Here is a 14536-nt window from a genome sequence, read left to right as displayed (position 1 = left end):
CAGTTTCACACTCCCTGCCTTCTCTCCATACCCCCTGATCCCTTTAGCCAAAAGGGCCACATCTAACTCCCTCTTAAATATAGCCAACGAACTGGCCTCAACTACCTTCTGTGGCAGAGAATTCCAGAGATTCACCACTCTCTGTGTGAAAAATGTTTTCCTCATCTCGGTCCTAAAAGATTTCCCCCTTATCCTTAAACTCTGACCCCTTGTTCTGGACTTCCCCAACATCGGAAACAATCTTCCTGCATCTAGACTGTCCAACACCTTAAGAATGTTGTAAGTTTCTATAAGACCCCCCCTCAATCATCTAAATTCTAGCGAGTACAAACCGAGTCTATCCAGTCTTTCTTCATATGAAAGTCCTGACATCCCAGGAATCAGTCTGGTGAACCTGTCTTTCCTCAGCTCAGGAGACCAAAACTGTACGCAATACTCCAGGTGTGGTCTCACCAAGACTCTGTACAACTGCAGTAGAACCTCCCTGCTCCTATACTCAAATCCTTTTGCTATGAATGCTAACATACCATTCGCCTTCTTCACTGCCTGCTGTACCTGCATGCCTACTTTTAATGAGTGGTGTACCATGATACTCAGCTCTCATTGCATCTCCCCCTTTCCTAATCGGCCATCATTCAGATAATAGTCTACTTTCCTGCTTCTGTGACAACGAATCCACAGATTCACCACCCGCTGATAAATATCATCATTAATAAACTTCACACCCGCTCTTTAACCCGACAGGAGAGTGGGGAGGAAACTTCACCGTGTGTGTGTGAGAGAGGGAGAGAGGATGGAGGGGACAGTGGGAGTCACCTCTCTCCGCTCTCTCCTCACACCATCTTTCTCTCTCTCTTTCTCTGTATCGATCGATCTATCTGTCTGTCTCTCTCTCTCCCGTCCCCTCTCACCATCTCTCTCCCTCTCTCTCACCGTTCAGTGCGGATCGGCTCCATCTTGGGCCGCGGCGACACGTCATATCCGGGCTGCAACCTGCGGGGCAACGAGCCGGGACTGTGCGCGACGTCATTTCCGGGCTCATGCCCCATCTCTCTCCCTCCCCCTCTCGAGAACCTTCGAGCGGGGCGGCCCTAGCCCGGAAATGACGTCTCCGCCCCGGACGCCCTTTGCCCCGCAGTCTGCGGGGCGGCCTCAGCCCGGAAATGACGCATCTGTCGCGGCCAAGATGGAGCCGATCCGCACTGAACGGTGAGAGTGAGATTGAGTAGAGAGAGGGGGAGAGTGAGAGGGGCAGAGATATAGAAGGTGGAGAGAGTAGTGAGGGAGAGCAATACAGAAAGGACCCAAATCATTGTAAAGGCTGCAGTCCACCACTTGGGCATGGCAGGATTGAAGTGGGAGGAAATACATGATGGTCTCAGTATCCAGGCGAGCCAAGAGTCAACATGTGTGGGTTAATAATATTAATGTTAATCCTACAATGGAATGCAAGAAGTTCTCAAAAGGGAACTGCAGATGCTGGAATATCGAAGGTACACAAAATTGCTTTTTATTTTTATTTTTTTAAACCGGACATCCATGGTGAAGATGAGGGGGTGAGGGCCCAGAGAGTGGAATGCGTGGAGGCGGCGGAGAGTGTCTGAGGTGTCTAGAACATAGGTGGGGAGGGATTTGACCAAGGGGGATAGGATGGAGTCAAGGTATGTGGAGATGAGTTCGGTGGGGCACGAACAAGGGTCTGAAGAAGGGTTTCGGCCCGAAACGTCGCCTATTTCCTTCGCTCCATAGATGCTGCTGCACCCGCTGAGTTCCTCCAGCAATTTTGTGTACCTTATGGAATGCAAGAAGCTTGTTAGCCAATGGGCAAGACTTTAAGCAATTCATAGACAGTAGGAAGGAAAAACCAGATGTCGTATGTATCCAGGAAACCTGGTTGAAACCAAGTTTAGATTTTGTTCTATATGATTATGTTGCAGTGAGATGTGATTGGGGAAATGGGGGAGGAGGGGGTTATGCCACTTTCATTAAAAAAGGGATACCATACAAGGTATTAGGAATTGGGCAGGAACAGGAATATGTGGTAATAGAAGTGTGGTCTGAGAGGAGGAAAATAGTGGTAATAAATTACTATAATCCATGTAAGCGATTAGAGGTCAATAAGTTACAGGAAGTAGAAGGCCAGAGCAAATCTAATGTTATTTGGTGTGGGGACTTTAACGCACATAATACATTATGGGGCAGTGGAAAGTCAGATAATAATGGACAGGTAATTGAGGAATTATTAAATGATGGTAATCTAGTATGTCTAAATGCTGGAAAGAAGACCAGGGTAGATCTTAGGACAGGGAAGGAGTCTGTGTTGGACCTTACACTTGTTTCTAATAGGATTGCTGCTAAATGTAACTGGGAATTATATGAAAAGGGTACCATAGGAAGTGATCATCATCCTGTGCTATGCAAAATAAATGTTACTTTAATTATGAGTAAAGAAAACAGAAGTGGACGATGGGTTTTTGGAAAGGCTAATTGGGAGAAATTTAAGGAGGAAAGTGATAAATATGTAAAACCGATACAAGAAGAGACAGATATAGAAAACTTTGAGAATAAAGTGTCAGAAGGTATCAAAAGAGCAGCATTAGTTTCCATACCTAAAAGTAAGGGAAGATCAAAAAGGAAAGCTGTGCCGTGGTGGGACAATAAGTGTAAAGACGCGGTGGTGAATAGAAACAGAGCATTCAGATTATTAAAAAGAACTCATAACTACCAACACATGATTAATTACAAACAGGCTCAGGCAATTGTAAGGAGGACTATAAGACAAACAAAAAGAGCATATTGGAGGAAGTATTGTGATTCAGTTGGAAACACAACACAGGTAGGGGAGATATGGGGGATGATTAAAAAAATGGAAGGTGATAAAAGGGAGTGGAGTTATCCTATCCTAACAAATGGAGATCAAACTGTAGTCTCAAATAAAGACAAAGCAGAACTAATGGTTAACACTTTTAGTAGGGTTCACAGCTCCCACAACTTATCAGATGAAGGAAGAAGAGGTAGGGAAAGAACAAGAGAGGAAAATGTTGAGGCCTTACAAAGGAAAGGTATCGCAGAGGACAAGTACAATATTCCATTTAATTTGGGGGAGCTAAAGAGAGCTCTGGCCAAGTGTAAGTACTCAGCCCCAGGGAAGGATGATATTTGTTACATAATGATAAAGCATCTAAGTGAGTAGGGACTCCAAAAGATACTTGCACTATATAACAAGGTGTGGGAAGAAGGGCGAATACCGGAGAGGTGGAAGGAAGCAATCATTGTGCCTATTAGAAAACCAGGGAAAGATGCAAGTAATCCAGTAAATTATAGACCTATAGCTTTAACAGCACACATGTGTAAACTGATGGAAAGAATGGTAAATGAAAGATTAATGCATCTAATGGAAGAAAAAGGTATAGTGGCTAATTATCAGAGTGGATTTAGAAAAGGGAGAGGTACTAATGATCCCGTTCTGTGCTTGGAAGATGATATAAGGAAAGCACAAGTCAAAAAATAATCTGTAGTTACCATATTTTTTGATGTAGAGAAGGCTTACGATATGTTGTGGAGAGAAGGTCTTCTAATAAAGCTGCATTTAATGGGAGTAGGAGGAAATATTTTTAACTGGATAATGGATTTTCTCAACGGTAGAAGTATACAAGTTAAAATAGGGTCAGACATCTCTAGTAAATGTGTAGTCGAGAATGGAACTCCCCAGGGAAGTGCGATAAGCCCGATCCTATTCTCAATCATGATCAATTATATATTTACAAACATTCAACCAGAGATGGGGCGATCGCTCTTTGCAGATGATGGCAGCTTATGGAGAAGGGGGAGGAATATAGATTTTATCGTGGAACAAGTACAGCAAGGGATAGCCCAGGTGGAAGAGTGGGGAGGGAAATGGGGTTTTAAATTCTCTATAGAGAAGACAAAGATAATGGTTTTCACAAGGAAATAAATTAAAGAGGATGTCCAGTTAAAACTATACGGCAACAATTTGGAAAGAGTAAAAGATTTCCGTTTCCTGGGAGTTCATTTTGACTCCAGATTAACATGGAGGGTCCACATTACAAAAATAATTGAAAAATGCAAAAAAGCCATCAATGTAATGAGATGCTTGGCAGGTTTAGAGTGGGGAGCAGATGTACTATCTCTTAAACATATCTATGTATCACTGATCAGATCCAGACTAGAGTATGGCAGTATAGCTTATGGGTCAGCATCTAAGTCAGTGTTGTCTGAGTTGGACAAAGTCCAAGCGGAAGCTCTAAGAGTCTGTATAGGAGGTGTGCGGACATCACCTGTATGTGTACTACAGGTGGAAACTGGGGAGATGCCGTTGAGACTGCGCCGCAGACAACTAATGGCTAATTACTGGCTAAGCCTTAAGGGTCATGGAGAGAACCACCCAACAAAACAGGTAGTACAGGAGTGCTAGGAGAGAGGGGTGGCTCAGTCTGGAAGCTTCGGCTGGGTTGGAGGAGGTGTGGCAAGGGACATGGGAGTAGAGGACAAAGAGTTCTGCCCTGCAGTATTGTGGCCATCTCTGCCAATATGGTTACTGAACATCCCAAAAGTTGATCTGGAGATATGGGAGGCAAAAAGGAGGAACAAAAGTTCAGACCTAAAGACAGAATATAATAGCCATATAGAAACATAGAAACATAGAAATTAGGTGCAGGAGTAGGCCATTCGGCCCTTCGAGCCTGCACCGCCATTCAATATGATCATGGCTGATCATCCAACTCAGTATCCCATCCCTGCCTTCTCTCCATACCCTCTGATCCCCTTAGCCACAAGGGCCACATCTAACTCCCTCTTAAATATAGCCAATGAACTGGCCTCGACTACCCTCTGTGGCAGGGAGTTCCAGAGATTCACCACTCTCTGTGTGAAAAAAGTTCTTCTCATCTCGGTTTTAAAGGATTTCCCCCTTATCCTTAAGCTGTGACCCCTTGTCCTGGACTTCCCCAACATCAGGAGCAATCTTCCTGCATCTAGCCTGTCCAACCCCTTAAGAATTTTGTAAGTTTCTATAAGATCCCCTCTCAATCTCCTAAATTCTAGAGAGTATAAACCAAGTCTATCCAGTCTTTCTTCATAAGACAGTCCTGACATCCCAGGAATCAGTCTGGTGAACCTTCTCTGCACTCCCTCTATGGCAATAATGTCCTTCCTCAGATTTGGAGACCAAAACTGTACGCAATACTCCAGGTGTGGTCTCACCAAGACCCTGTACAACTGCAGTAGAACCTCCCTGCTCCTATACTCAAATCCATTTGCTATGAAAGCTAACATACCATTCGCTTTCTTCACTGCCTGCTGCACCTGCATGCCCACTTTCAATGACTGGTGTACCATGACACCCAGGTCTCGCTGCATCTCCCCTTTTCCTAGTCGGCCACCATTTAGATAATAGTCTACTTTCATGTTTTTGCCACCAAAATGGATAACCACATTTATCCACATTATACTGCATCTGCCAAACATTTGCCCACTCACCCAGCCTATCCAAGTCACCTTGCAGTCTCCTAGCATCCTCCTCACAGCTAACACTGCCCCCCAGCTTAGTGTCATCCGCAAACTTGGAGATATTGCCTTCAATTCCCTCATCCAGATCATTAATATATATTGTAAATAGCTGGGGTCCCAGCACTGAGCCTTGCGGTACCCCACTAGTCACTGCCTGCCATTGTGAAAAGGAGCCGTTTACTCCTACTCTTTGCTTCCTGTTTGCCAGCCAGTTCTCTATCCACATCAATACTGAACCCCCAATGCCGTGTGCTTTAAGTTTGTAAACTAATCTCTTATGTGGGACCTTGTCGAAAGCCTTCTGGAAGTCCAGATACACCACAACCACTGGTTCTCCCCTATCCACGCTACTAGTTACATCCTCGAAAAATTCTATAAGATTCGTCAGACATGATTTACCTTTTGTAAATCCATGCTGACTTTGTCCAATGATTTCACCACTTTCCAAATGTGCTGCTATCCCATCTTTAATAACTGACTCTAGCAGTTTCCCCACTACCGATGTTAGACTAACTGGTCTGTAATTCCCCGTTTTCTCTCTCCCTCCCTTCTTAAAAAGTGGGGTTACGTTTGCTACCCGCCAATCCTCAGGAACTACTCCAGAATCTAAAGAGTTTTGAAAGATTATTACTAATGCATCCACTATTTCTGGAGCTACTTCCTTAAGTACTCTGGGATGCAGCCTATCTGGCCCTGGGGATTTATCGGCCTTTAATCCATTTAATTTACCCAACACCACTTCCCGGCTAACCTGGATTTCACTCAATTCCTCCAACTCCTTTGACCCGCGGTCCCCTGCTATTTCCGGCAGATTATTTATGTCTTCCTTAGTGAAGACGGAACCAAAGTAGTTATTCAATTGGTCCGCCATATCCTTGTTCCCCATGATCAACTCACCCGTTTCTGACTGCAAGGGACCTACATTTGTTTTAACTAATCTCTTTCTTTTCACATATCTATAAAAACTTTTGCAGTCAGTTTTAATGTTCCCTGCCAGTTTTCTTTCATAATCTATTTTTCCTTTCCTAATTAAGCCCTTTGTCCTCCTCTGCTGGTCTCTGAATTTCTCCCAGTCCTCCGATATGCTGCTTTTTCTGGCTAATTTGTACGCATCATCCTTCGCTTTGATACTATCCCTGATTTCCCTTGTTATCCACGGATGCACTACCTTCCCTGATTTATTCTTTTGCCAAACTGGGATGAACAATTTTTGTAGTTCATCCATGCAGTCTTTAAATGTCTTCCATTGCATATCCACCGTCAACCCTTTTAGAATTAATTGCCAGTCAATCTTGGCCAATTCACGTGTCATACCCTCAAAGTTACCTTTCTTTAAGTTCAGAACCATTGTTTCTGAATTAACAATGTCACTCTCCATCCTAATGAAGAACTCAACCATATTATGGTCACTCTTGCCCAAGGGGGCACGTACAACAAGACTGCTAACTAACCCTTCCTCATTACTCAATACCCAGTCTAAAATAGTCTGCTCTCTCGTTGGTTCCTCTACATGTTGATTTAGATAACTATCCCGCATACATTCCAAAAAATCCTCTTCCTCAGCACCCCTGCCAATTTGATTCACCCAATCTATATGTAGATTGAAGTCACCCATTATAACAGTTTTGCCTTTGTCGCACGCATTTCTAATTTCCTGTTTGATACCATCTCCAACTTCACTACTACTGTTAGGTGGCCTGTACACAACACCCACCAGCGTTTTCTGCCCCTTAGTGTTTCGCAGCTCTACCCATACCGATTCCACATCCTGCAAACTAATGTCCTTCCTTTCCATTGCGTTAATCTCCTCTCTAATCAGCAACGCTACCCCACCTCCTTTTCCTTTCTCTCTATCCCTCCTGAATATTGAATATCCCTGGATGTTCAGCTCCCTGCCTTGGTCACCCTGGAGCCATGTCTCCGTGATGCCAACTATATCATAGTCATTTATAGCTATCTGCACATTCAACTCATCCACCTTATTACGAATGCTCCTTGCATTGAGACACAAAGCCTTCAGGCTTGTTTTTACAACACTCTTACCCCTTATACAATTTTGTTGAAAAGTGGCCCTTTTTGATTTTTGCCCTGGATTTTCCGGCCTGCCACTTTTACTTTTCACCTTGCTACCTATTGCTTCTACCCTCATTTTACACCCCTCTGTCTCTACGCTCACACATTTAAGAAACCCTTTCCCTTTAACTCCATCCTCCACTAGCCCATTCGACACCCCACCCCCTTATTCAGTTTAAAACCACCCGTGTAGCAGTGGCAAACCTGCCTGCCAGAATGCTGGTCCCACACCTGTTAAGATGCAATCCGTCCCTTTTGTACAGTTCCCCCTTACCCCAAAACAGATCCCAGTGATCTAAGAATCTAAATCCCTGCCCCGTGCACCAGTTCCTCAACCACACGTTCAGGTCCCGTATCTCCCTGTTCCTGCTCTCGCCCGCACGAGGAACTGGAAGCAAACCGGAGATAACAACCCTGGAGGACCTGCTTTTCAGCATTTTTCCGAGCTCTCTAAAGTCACGCTGCAGAATATTCATCCCCTTCTTTCCGACATCGTTTGTGCCGACATGCACTACCACTTCCGGATGTTCACCTTCGCCCTTGAGGATTTTCTGCACTCTGTCCGTGACATCCTGGATCCTGGCACCAGGAAGGCAGCACACCATCCTCGCATCCCGTCTGTTGCCGCAGAAACCCCTGTCCGTACCTCTCACAATGGAGTCTCCCACTACAATGGCGTTGCCTGCCTTAGGCCTTTTTGGTTTTGGCTCAACAGCCCTATTCGCATCACAAGCCAGTCCGCCGCCCAGTGTAAACACCTCTTCTGTCCCGACAGCTTCTAAGTGGGTGAACCTGTTCACAAGAGGTACAACACCCGGGGATGTTGGCATTCCATGCTTCCCTCCCGTTCTCACTCTCTCCCACCTTCTCTCTTCCAGTACCTTAGGTGTAACAATCGTACTGTAAGACTTGTCGAGGAACGACTCCGTTTCTCGGACGAACCGGAGGTCATCCACTTGCTTCTCCAGTTCCCCAACACGGCCCTTCAGGAGCTCTACCTGGATGCACTTTTCGCATTTGTAGCAGCCAGAGGCACCAGCGGTGTCCTTGACCTCCCACATACTGCAAGCATCACACTGAATCAGCTTGCCTGACATCTCCTTCTTTCGTCTCTACCTCTCAAGCGTATTGCGTGGTCTCCTCTCCTCAGCCTCCTCTCCAAAGACTCTCGAGCCAAAGACTCACACTTTTCTCACAGGGCACTTCACTCACTGCCGCTCCCTAAGAGCAGTCTTACTTAAATTGACTGATAAATTGCCTGATTTACCAATTTACAAACCAAATTCCTCTGTTTTCAGCTGTTTTCCCAGCACTGACTCACTTCTCTCCTCCCACTTGGGCTAGAGCCAATCAGTCGTATTTCTTGCTAATCTCCTCCTGCTGCTGCTGTTGTTGCTCCCAAAGCTACAGGGAACACCTCTTAATTTTCACAGATGGATCAAAGGACCCAGTAGCTGAAACAACAGGGGCGGCTGTGGTAGTCCAGGGGATGAATGTTGAGCTTTGCAAAAGAACAAATAACTATTTGACAGTATATACAGTGGAACTGTACGCTATTTTGATGGCAGTTCGGTGTATGGAACAGGTGCAACCATGCAAAGTATTAATATGTAGCGACTCATTATCTGCAATCCAGAGTATTGGGTCTGGTGCATCCCATAGGCGGCCTGACCTAGTGTATGAAATCCTACTACTATTAAGCCAAGTGACAAGGAGGGACAGTGACGTGACTTTGTTGTGGGTCCCAGCACACATTGGTGTTCTAGGAAATGAAAAGGTGGATAAATTAGCAAAGGACGCTTTAATAAAAAGAAACATAGAGGTAAACTTACAATTATCCAAATCTGAAGGAAAACACATTGTGTGGAAGAAAATAAATCAGGGATGGCAACAATACTGGGAACAGGAGACAAAGGAGAGACACCTCTATTCGCTACAAAACAGAGTGGGCATTACAGCAAGAAGAGGGGGGAACAGGAGGGAACAGGTACTATTAGCAAGATTGAGGATAGGACACACTCACCTGAACAGCACATTAAAAATATTTGGGAAACCCTACTGGGCTGTGTGAGGAATGCCATCAGCCGGAAACAGTTCAGCATGCTCTAGTTGCATGTAGGAGATATGAGACAGAAAGAGGAATTATGACCAGTGAAATGAAGAAAATTGGAGTGACAGAAATATCAGTAAAGAACATTCTAGAGTGTGGAGGGAAAGGAAAAGGAGTAAAGGTGTTGTTTGATTTCTTGAGGGCCTCTGGCCTTATAAAAAGGATATAATGTAAAGACATGAGTACTGTGGAATGAAGCCAGAAGGTGGCAGCAATGCAACATTGCGGATGCCGGCTGCCGTAAAACTCCAAAGAAGAAGAAGAAGGAGGGAGAGACAGAGGGGGGAGTTGAGGAGAGAGTTCGGGAGAGAAATATCTGAGCGGTGGGGGCTGAGAGGGGCAGGAATAAGGGGAGAGGTTCAGAGAGAGAGGAGACAGTCTGGAGGAGGGAGCGGTGAGAGACTGGGGGTTGGAAAAAGGGGTGAAGTGAGTGGTGGGGGGAAGCAGGGAGCAAAGGGAGGGGGGAGGGATTCAAGTGGGAGTTGGTTTGGTGCCGAGGGGGATGAATGGGGGGCAGGGAACGGGGGGAGAGAGGCGGGTCAAGTGAGTCATGGAAGGGGGTAGGGAGCCTGGTGGGGGTGGGTTCACACTGTTTGGGGGTGGGGAGGAGGGGGAGGGAGCAAAGGGGGGTAAGGAGCAGGAAGCGGCAGAGGTAAGGGGCAGGGAGGAGGTCACATTGTTTGGGGGTGGGGAGGGTGTTGCAGTTTAGGAAGTCAAACCAGGGCAGGATCTTCACTGTGAATGGCGGGGCGCTGGGGCAATAGACAAGAGACAATAGGTGCAGGAGGCCATTCGGCCCTTTGAGCCAGCACCGCCCTTCAATGTGATCATGGCTGATCATCCCCAATCAGTTCCCCGTTCCTGCCTTCTCCCCATATCTCTTGACTCCACGATCTTTAAGAGCCCTATCTAGTTCTCTCTTGAAAGTATCCACAGAACCGGCCTCTGAGGCAGAGAATTCCACAAACTCACAACTCTGTGAGAAAAAGTGTTTCCATGTCTCTGTTCTAAATGGCTTACCCCTTATTCTTAAACTGTGTGGCCCCCAGTTCTGGATTCCCCCAACATCGGGAACATGTTTCCTGCCTCTAGCGTATCCAAACCCGTAACAATCTTATATGGTTCAATAAGATCCCATCTCATCCTTCTAAACTCCAGAGTGTACAAGCCCAGCCGCTCCATTCTCTCAGCATATGACAGTCCCCCACATCCCGGGAATTAACCTGGTGAACCTACGCTGGGCTCCCTCAATAGCAAGAATGTCCTTCCTCAAATTAGGGGACCAAAACTGCACACAATACTCCAGGTGTGGTCTCATTAGGACTCTGAACTCTGAGCCTGGCGTAATGTGTAGAGCCGAGGGATCTAGGAGTGCGGGTACGAGTTGGGCCGAAGGGCCTCTTTCCAACACTGTATCACTCCATGACTCTATGACAATGTGCTTGAATAACTCAGCGGGTCAGGCAGCATCTGTAGAGAAGATAGACACAAAGTGCTGGAGTAACTCAGCAGGTCAGGCAGCACCTGTGGTGAAAGGAATGGGTGACGTTTTGGGTCAACACCCTTCTTTGGTTTAGTTTAGTTTAGAGATGCAGCGTGGAAACAACAGGTCATTCGGCCCATGGAGTCCGTGCCGACCAGCGATCACCCCGTACACTAGCACTATCCTACGCACATCGGGGACAATTTAGCTATTTTGTGGAGGCCGATTAATTTACAACCCTGAACGTCTTTGAAATGTTGGAGGAATCCGGAGCACCCGGAATAAAAACCCACGCAGGTCAAAAGGAGAACGTACAAACTCCACACAGACAGCACCCGTAGTCAGGATCGAGCCCGGGTCTCTGGCGGTGAGGCAGCAACTGTACCGCTGTGCCACTGTGCCGCGCAGAATTATTTAACGGTTTCCACCGCCATAAACGCACCCAATATGTGCTAGTAATGTCCTGTTTGGCAGCTTGTTGACCCTCTGTGTTCACCTCCTGCAGGGTTTAGGAGCCGTTGCTGTGGACGGAGAGACAGGGACGTGAGCGGACATTGAGCGCGGGCAGGGTGCCAGTGAGCCCCCCCCCCCCGCTTGGTGTATGGGCTGAGCTTCGAGGGGCTGAGCTTCGATGGAGGACCACATGATGGGGCACAACAAGGAGAAGCGCTATGAGTGTGACGTGTGTGGCAAAACCTGGCAGAGCCCGAGCCGGCTGGAGACCCACCGACGGGTGCACACGGGAGAACGCCCCTTCGATTGCTTGGGGTGCGGCAAGAGCTTCACCTTCTATAACCAGCTGCAGCGGCACAACCTCGTGCACTCCGGCGAGAGGCCCTTCACCTGCTCCGACTGCGGCAAGAGCTTCAAGACGGCGAATGAGCTGAAGAGACACTGGTGGGTGCACAAGGGTGAGAAGCCCCATGGCTGCTCCATCTGCGGCAAGAGCTTTGCCCAGTTGTCGGGGCTGCAGGTGCACTGGCCTTCACCTGCTCCGATTGCGGCAAAGGCTTCAAGTCGGCACCAGCGCTGAAGAAGCACAGGCGTGTGCACACCGTGGAGCGGCCCTACACCTGCAGTGACCGGCAAGGGCTTCACCCACTCCAGCCACTTGCTGGTGCACCAGCGCATCCACACCGGCGAACGCCCCTACACCTGTGCCCAGTGCGGCATTGGCTTCACCCAATCCAGCAACCTGGTGCTGCACCAGCTCAACCACACTGGCGAGTGCCCCTACACCTGCACCCAGTGTGGCAAAGGCTTCACCAGCTCCACCAAGCTGCTGAAGCACAAGCGCACCCACACCGGCGAGCGCCCCTACACATGCGCCCACTGCGGTAAGGGCTTCACCCGGTCCAGCAACCTGCTGCAACACCAGCGCACCCACACCGGCGAGCGCCCCTACACCTGCACCCAGTGCGGCAAGGGCTTCAAATGCTCCTCCAAGCTGCTGTCCCACCAGCAGGTGCACGCCGGGGACCGTCCCGTCCCCAGCCCGGTGAGTGGAGAGCACTTTGCCATGGCCTCCCATGCCCTGTCTCACCAGCGCGTGCACACCAGTGACCAACCCTATGACTGCCCTTACTGCGGTGAGCAGTTTCACAGTTCACGGGGGTTGCGGCAGTGAGCAGCTGCTCCCACGCCGGTGAGCAGCTGCTCCCACTGTGACAAGAGAGCATGGGGGCTGCGGGAGCACCTGCGGATACACACCGGGGAGAGACCCTTTGTGTGCGCTGAGTGTGGCAACGGTTTCACCCACATGTCCAGCCTGTGATAGCACCGGCGTACCCACAGCAGTGAGCGTCCCTTCCCCTGCCCGTCCTGTGGTAAGGGCTTCACCCTCCTTGACCACCTGCTGGAGCACCTGCAAGTGCACACCAGCCAGCGCCCGTTCACCTGCCCGTTTACCTGCCCGCTCTGTGGCAAGGCCTTTGCCCACTACTTCAGCCTGCTGGCACACCGCCACATGGATAGATAGGCGCTGTTTAGGTAGATACAAAATACTGGAAGGAATGAGTAACATTTCGGATCGTTTCTTCAGTCACCAATTCCATCTCCAGAGATGCTGCCTGTCCCACTGAATTACTCCAGCATTTTGTGTCCTTTTTGGTAAACCAGCATCTGCAGTTCCTTGTTTTTAAACCATCTGGTTAACCATCTCTGCACCTTCCCCAAAGCCACCACATCAGTCCTGTAATGGAGTGACCAGAACTGTATGCAATACTCCAAATGCTACCTGACCAATGTCCTGTAAAGCTGCACAGATACATTCCTCTCTCCTCTCCTTCCACTCTCCCCCACTCGTACACAAATTCTCTCCATTCCACCCTCTCGTGCCGCCTTCCTCTCTCTCACACACTCCCTTACTCGCTCAGTCTCTCTAGCGCACTCCCTCTCTCGCTCCCTGTCTCTCACACACACAGTCCCGCTCTCACACACACAAACACTCCCTCTCTCCAACACTAACAACACTCCCCCCCTCTCTCTCACACACACACACTCACACACAAACACTCCCTCTCTCCAACACGAACACACTCTCTCTCATCCTCCTCCTCTCTCTCTCTCTCTCTCTCTTCCTCCCTGTCTCTCTCCCTCCCTCTTCATCTCTTCTCTCCTCCTCTCCTCTCTCTTCTCTCTCCTCTCTCTCTCTCTCCCACTCCTCTCTACTCTCTTCCTCTCTCTCTCTCTCTCTCTCTCCCTCCTCATCTCTCTCTCTCTCTCTCTGCTCTACTCTCTCTCTCTCTCTCACACACACACTGTTTCTCTCTCACACACACTCACGCACACACGCCGAACACCTCCGCACGGTTCGCAATAACCAACCTGATCTCCCGGTGGATCAGCACTTCAACTCCCCCTCCCATTCCGAATCCGACATTTCTGTCCATGGCCAGAGTGAGGCCCACCGTAAATTGGAGGAGCAGCACCTCATATTTCACTTGGGCAGTTTGCACCCCAGTGAACATTGACCTCTCTAGTTTCAAGTAGTCCCTACTTTCTCCTCCCCTTCCCAGCTCTCCCTCAGCCCACTGGCTCCACCTCTTCCTTTCTTCTTCCCGCCTCCCCCACCCTCACATCAGTCTGAAGAAGGGTTTTGACCCGAAACATTGCCTATTTCCTTCACTCCATAGATGCTGCTGCACCCGCTGAGTTTCTCCAGCATTTTTGTCTCCCTTCAATTTTCCAGCATTTGCAGTTCCTTCTTAGGCATTTTAAAGTGTTTTTTTAACGAATGTTTTGACGCATTTGAGCCTTACGCAAATAAAGCAAGTTTATCCTGACCTCACTGAAAGAATTTAATTTGGTCCGTAAATTAAAAATGGAGATTTGCTGAAAAA

At 48.1% G+C, this 14536-nt stretch overlaps 1 long non-coding RNA gene across 1 annotated transcript; it reads right to left on the bottom strand.

The window, feature by feature from the left end:
• Positions 1-4750: 4750 nt before the first annotated feature.
• LOC116969614 lies at positions 4751-12666 on the bottom strand. The gene is made up of 3 exons (XR_004410854.1): positions 12559-12666; positions 12267-12390; positions 4751-4761 (listed from the first exon to the last, which is right to left on the bottom strand). It is a non-coding gene; the product is annotated as an uncharacterized LOC116969614 (long non-coding RNA).
• Positions 12667-14536: the final 1870 nt, after the last annotated feature.

Source organism: Amblyraja radiata, unplaced genomic scaffold (genome assembly GCF_010909765.2).
Source record: "Amblyraja radiata isolate CabotCenter1 unplaced genomic scaffold, sAmbRad1.1.pri S89, whole genome shotgun sequence".
Lineage (NCBI taxonomy): Eukaryota > Metazoa > Chordata > Chondrichthyes > Rajiformes > Rajidae > Amblyraja > Amblyraja radiata.
Note: the sequence above shows the minus strand (reverse complement) of the source record. Positions and strands in the feature narration are given on the sequence as shown.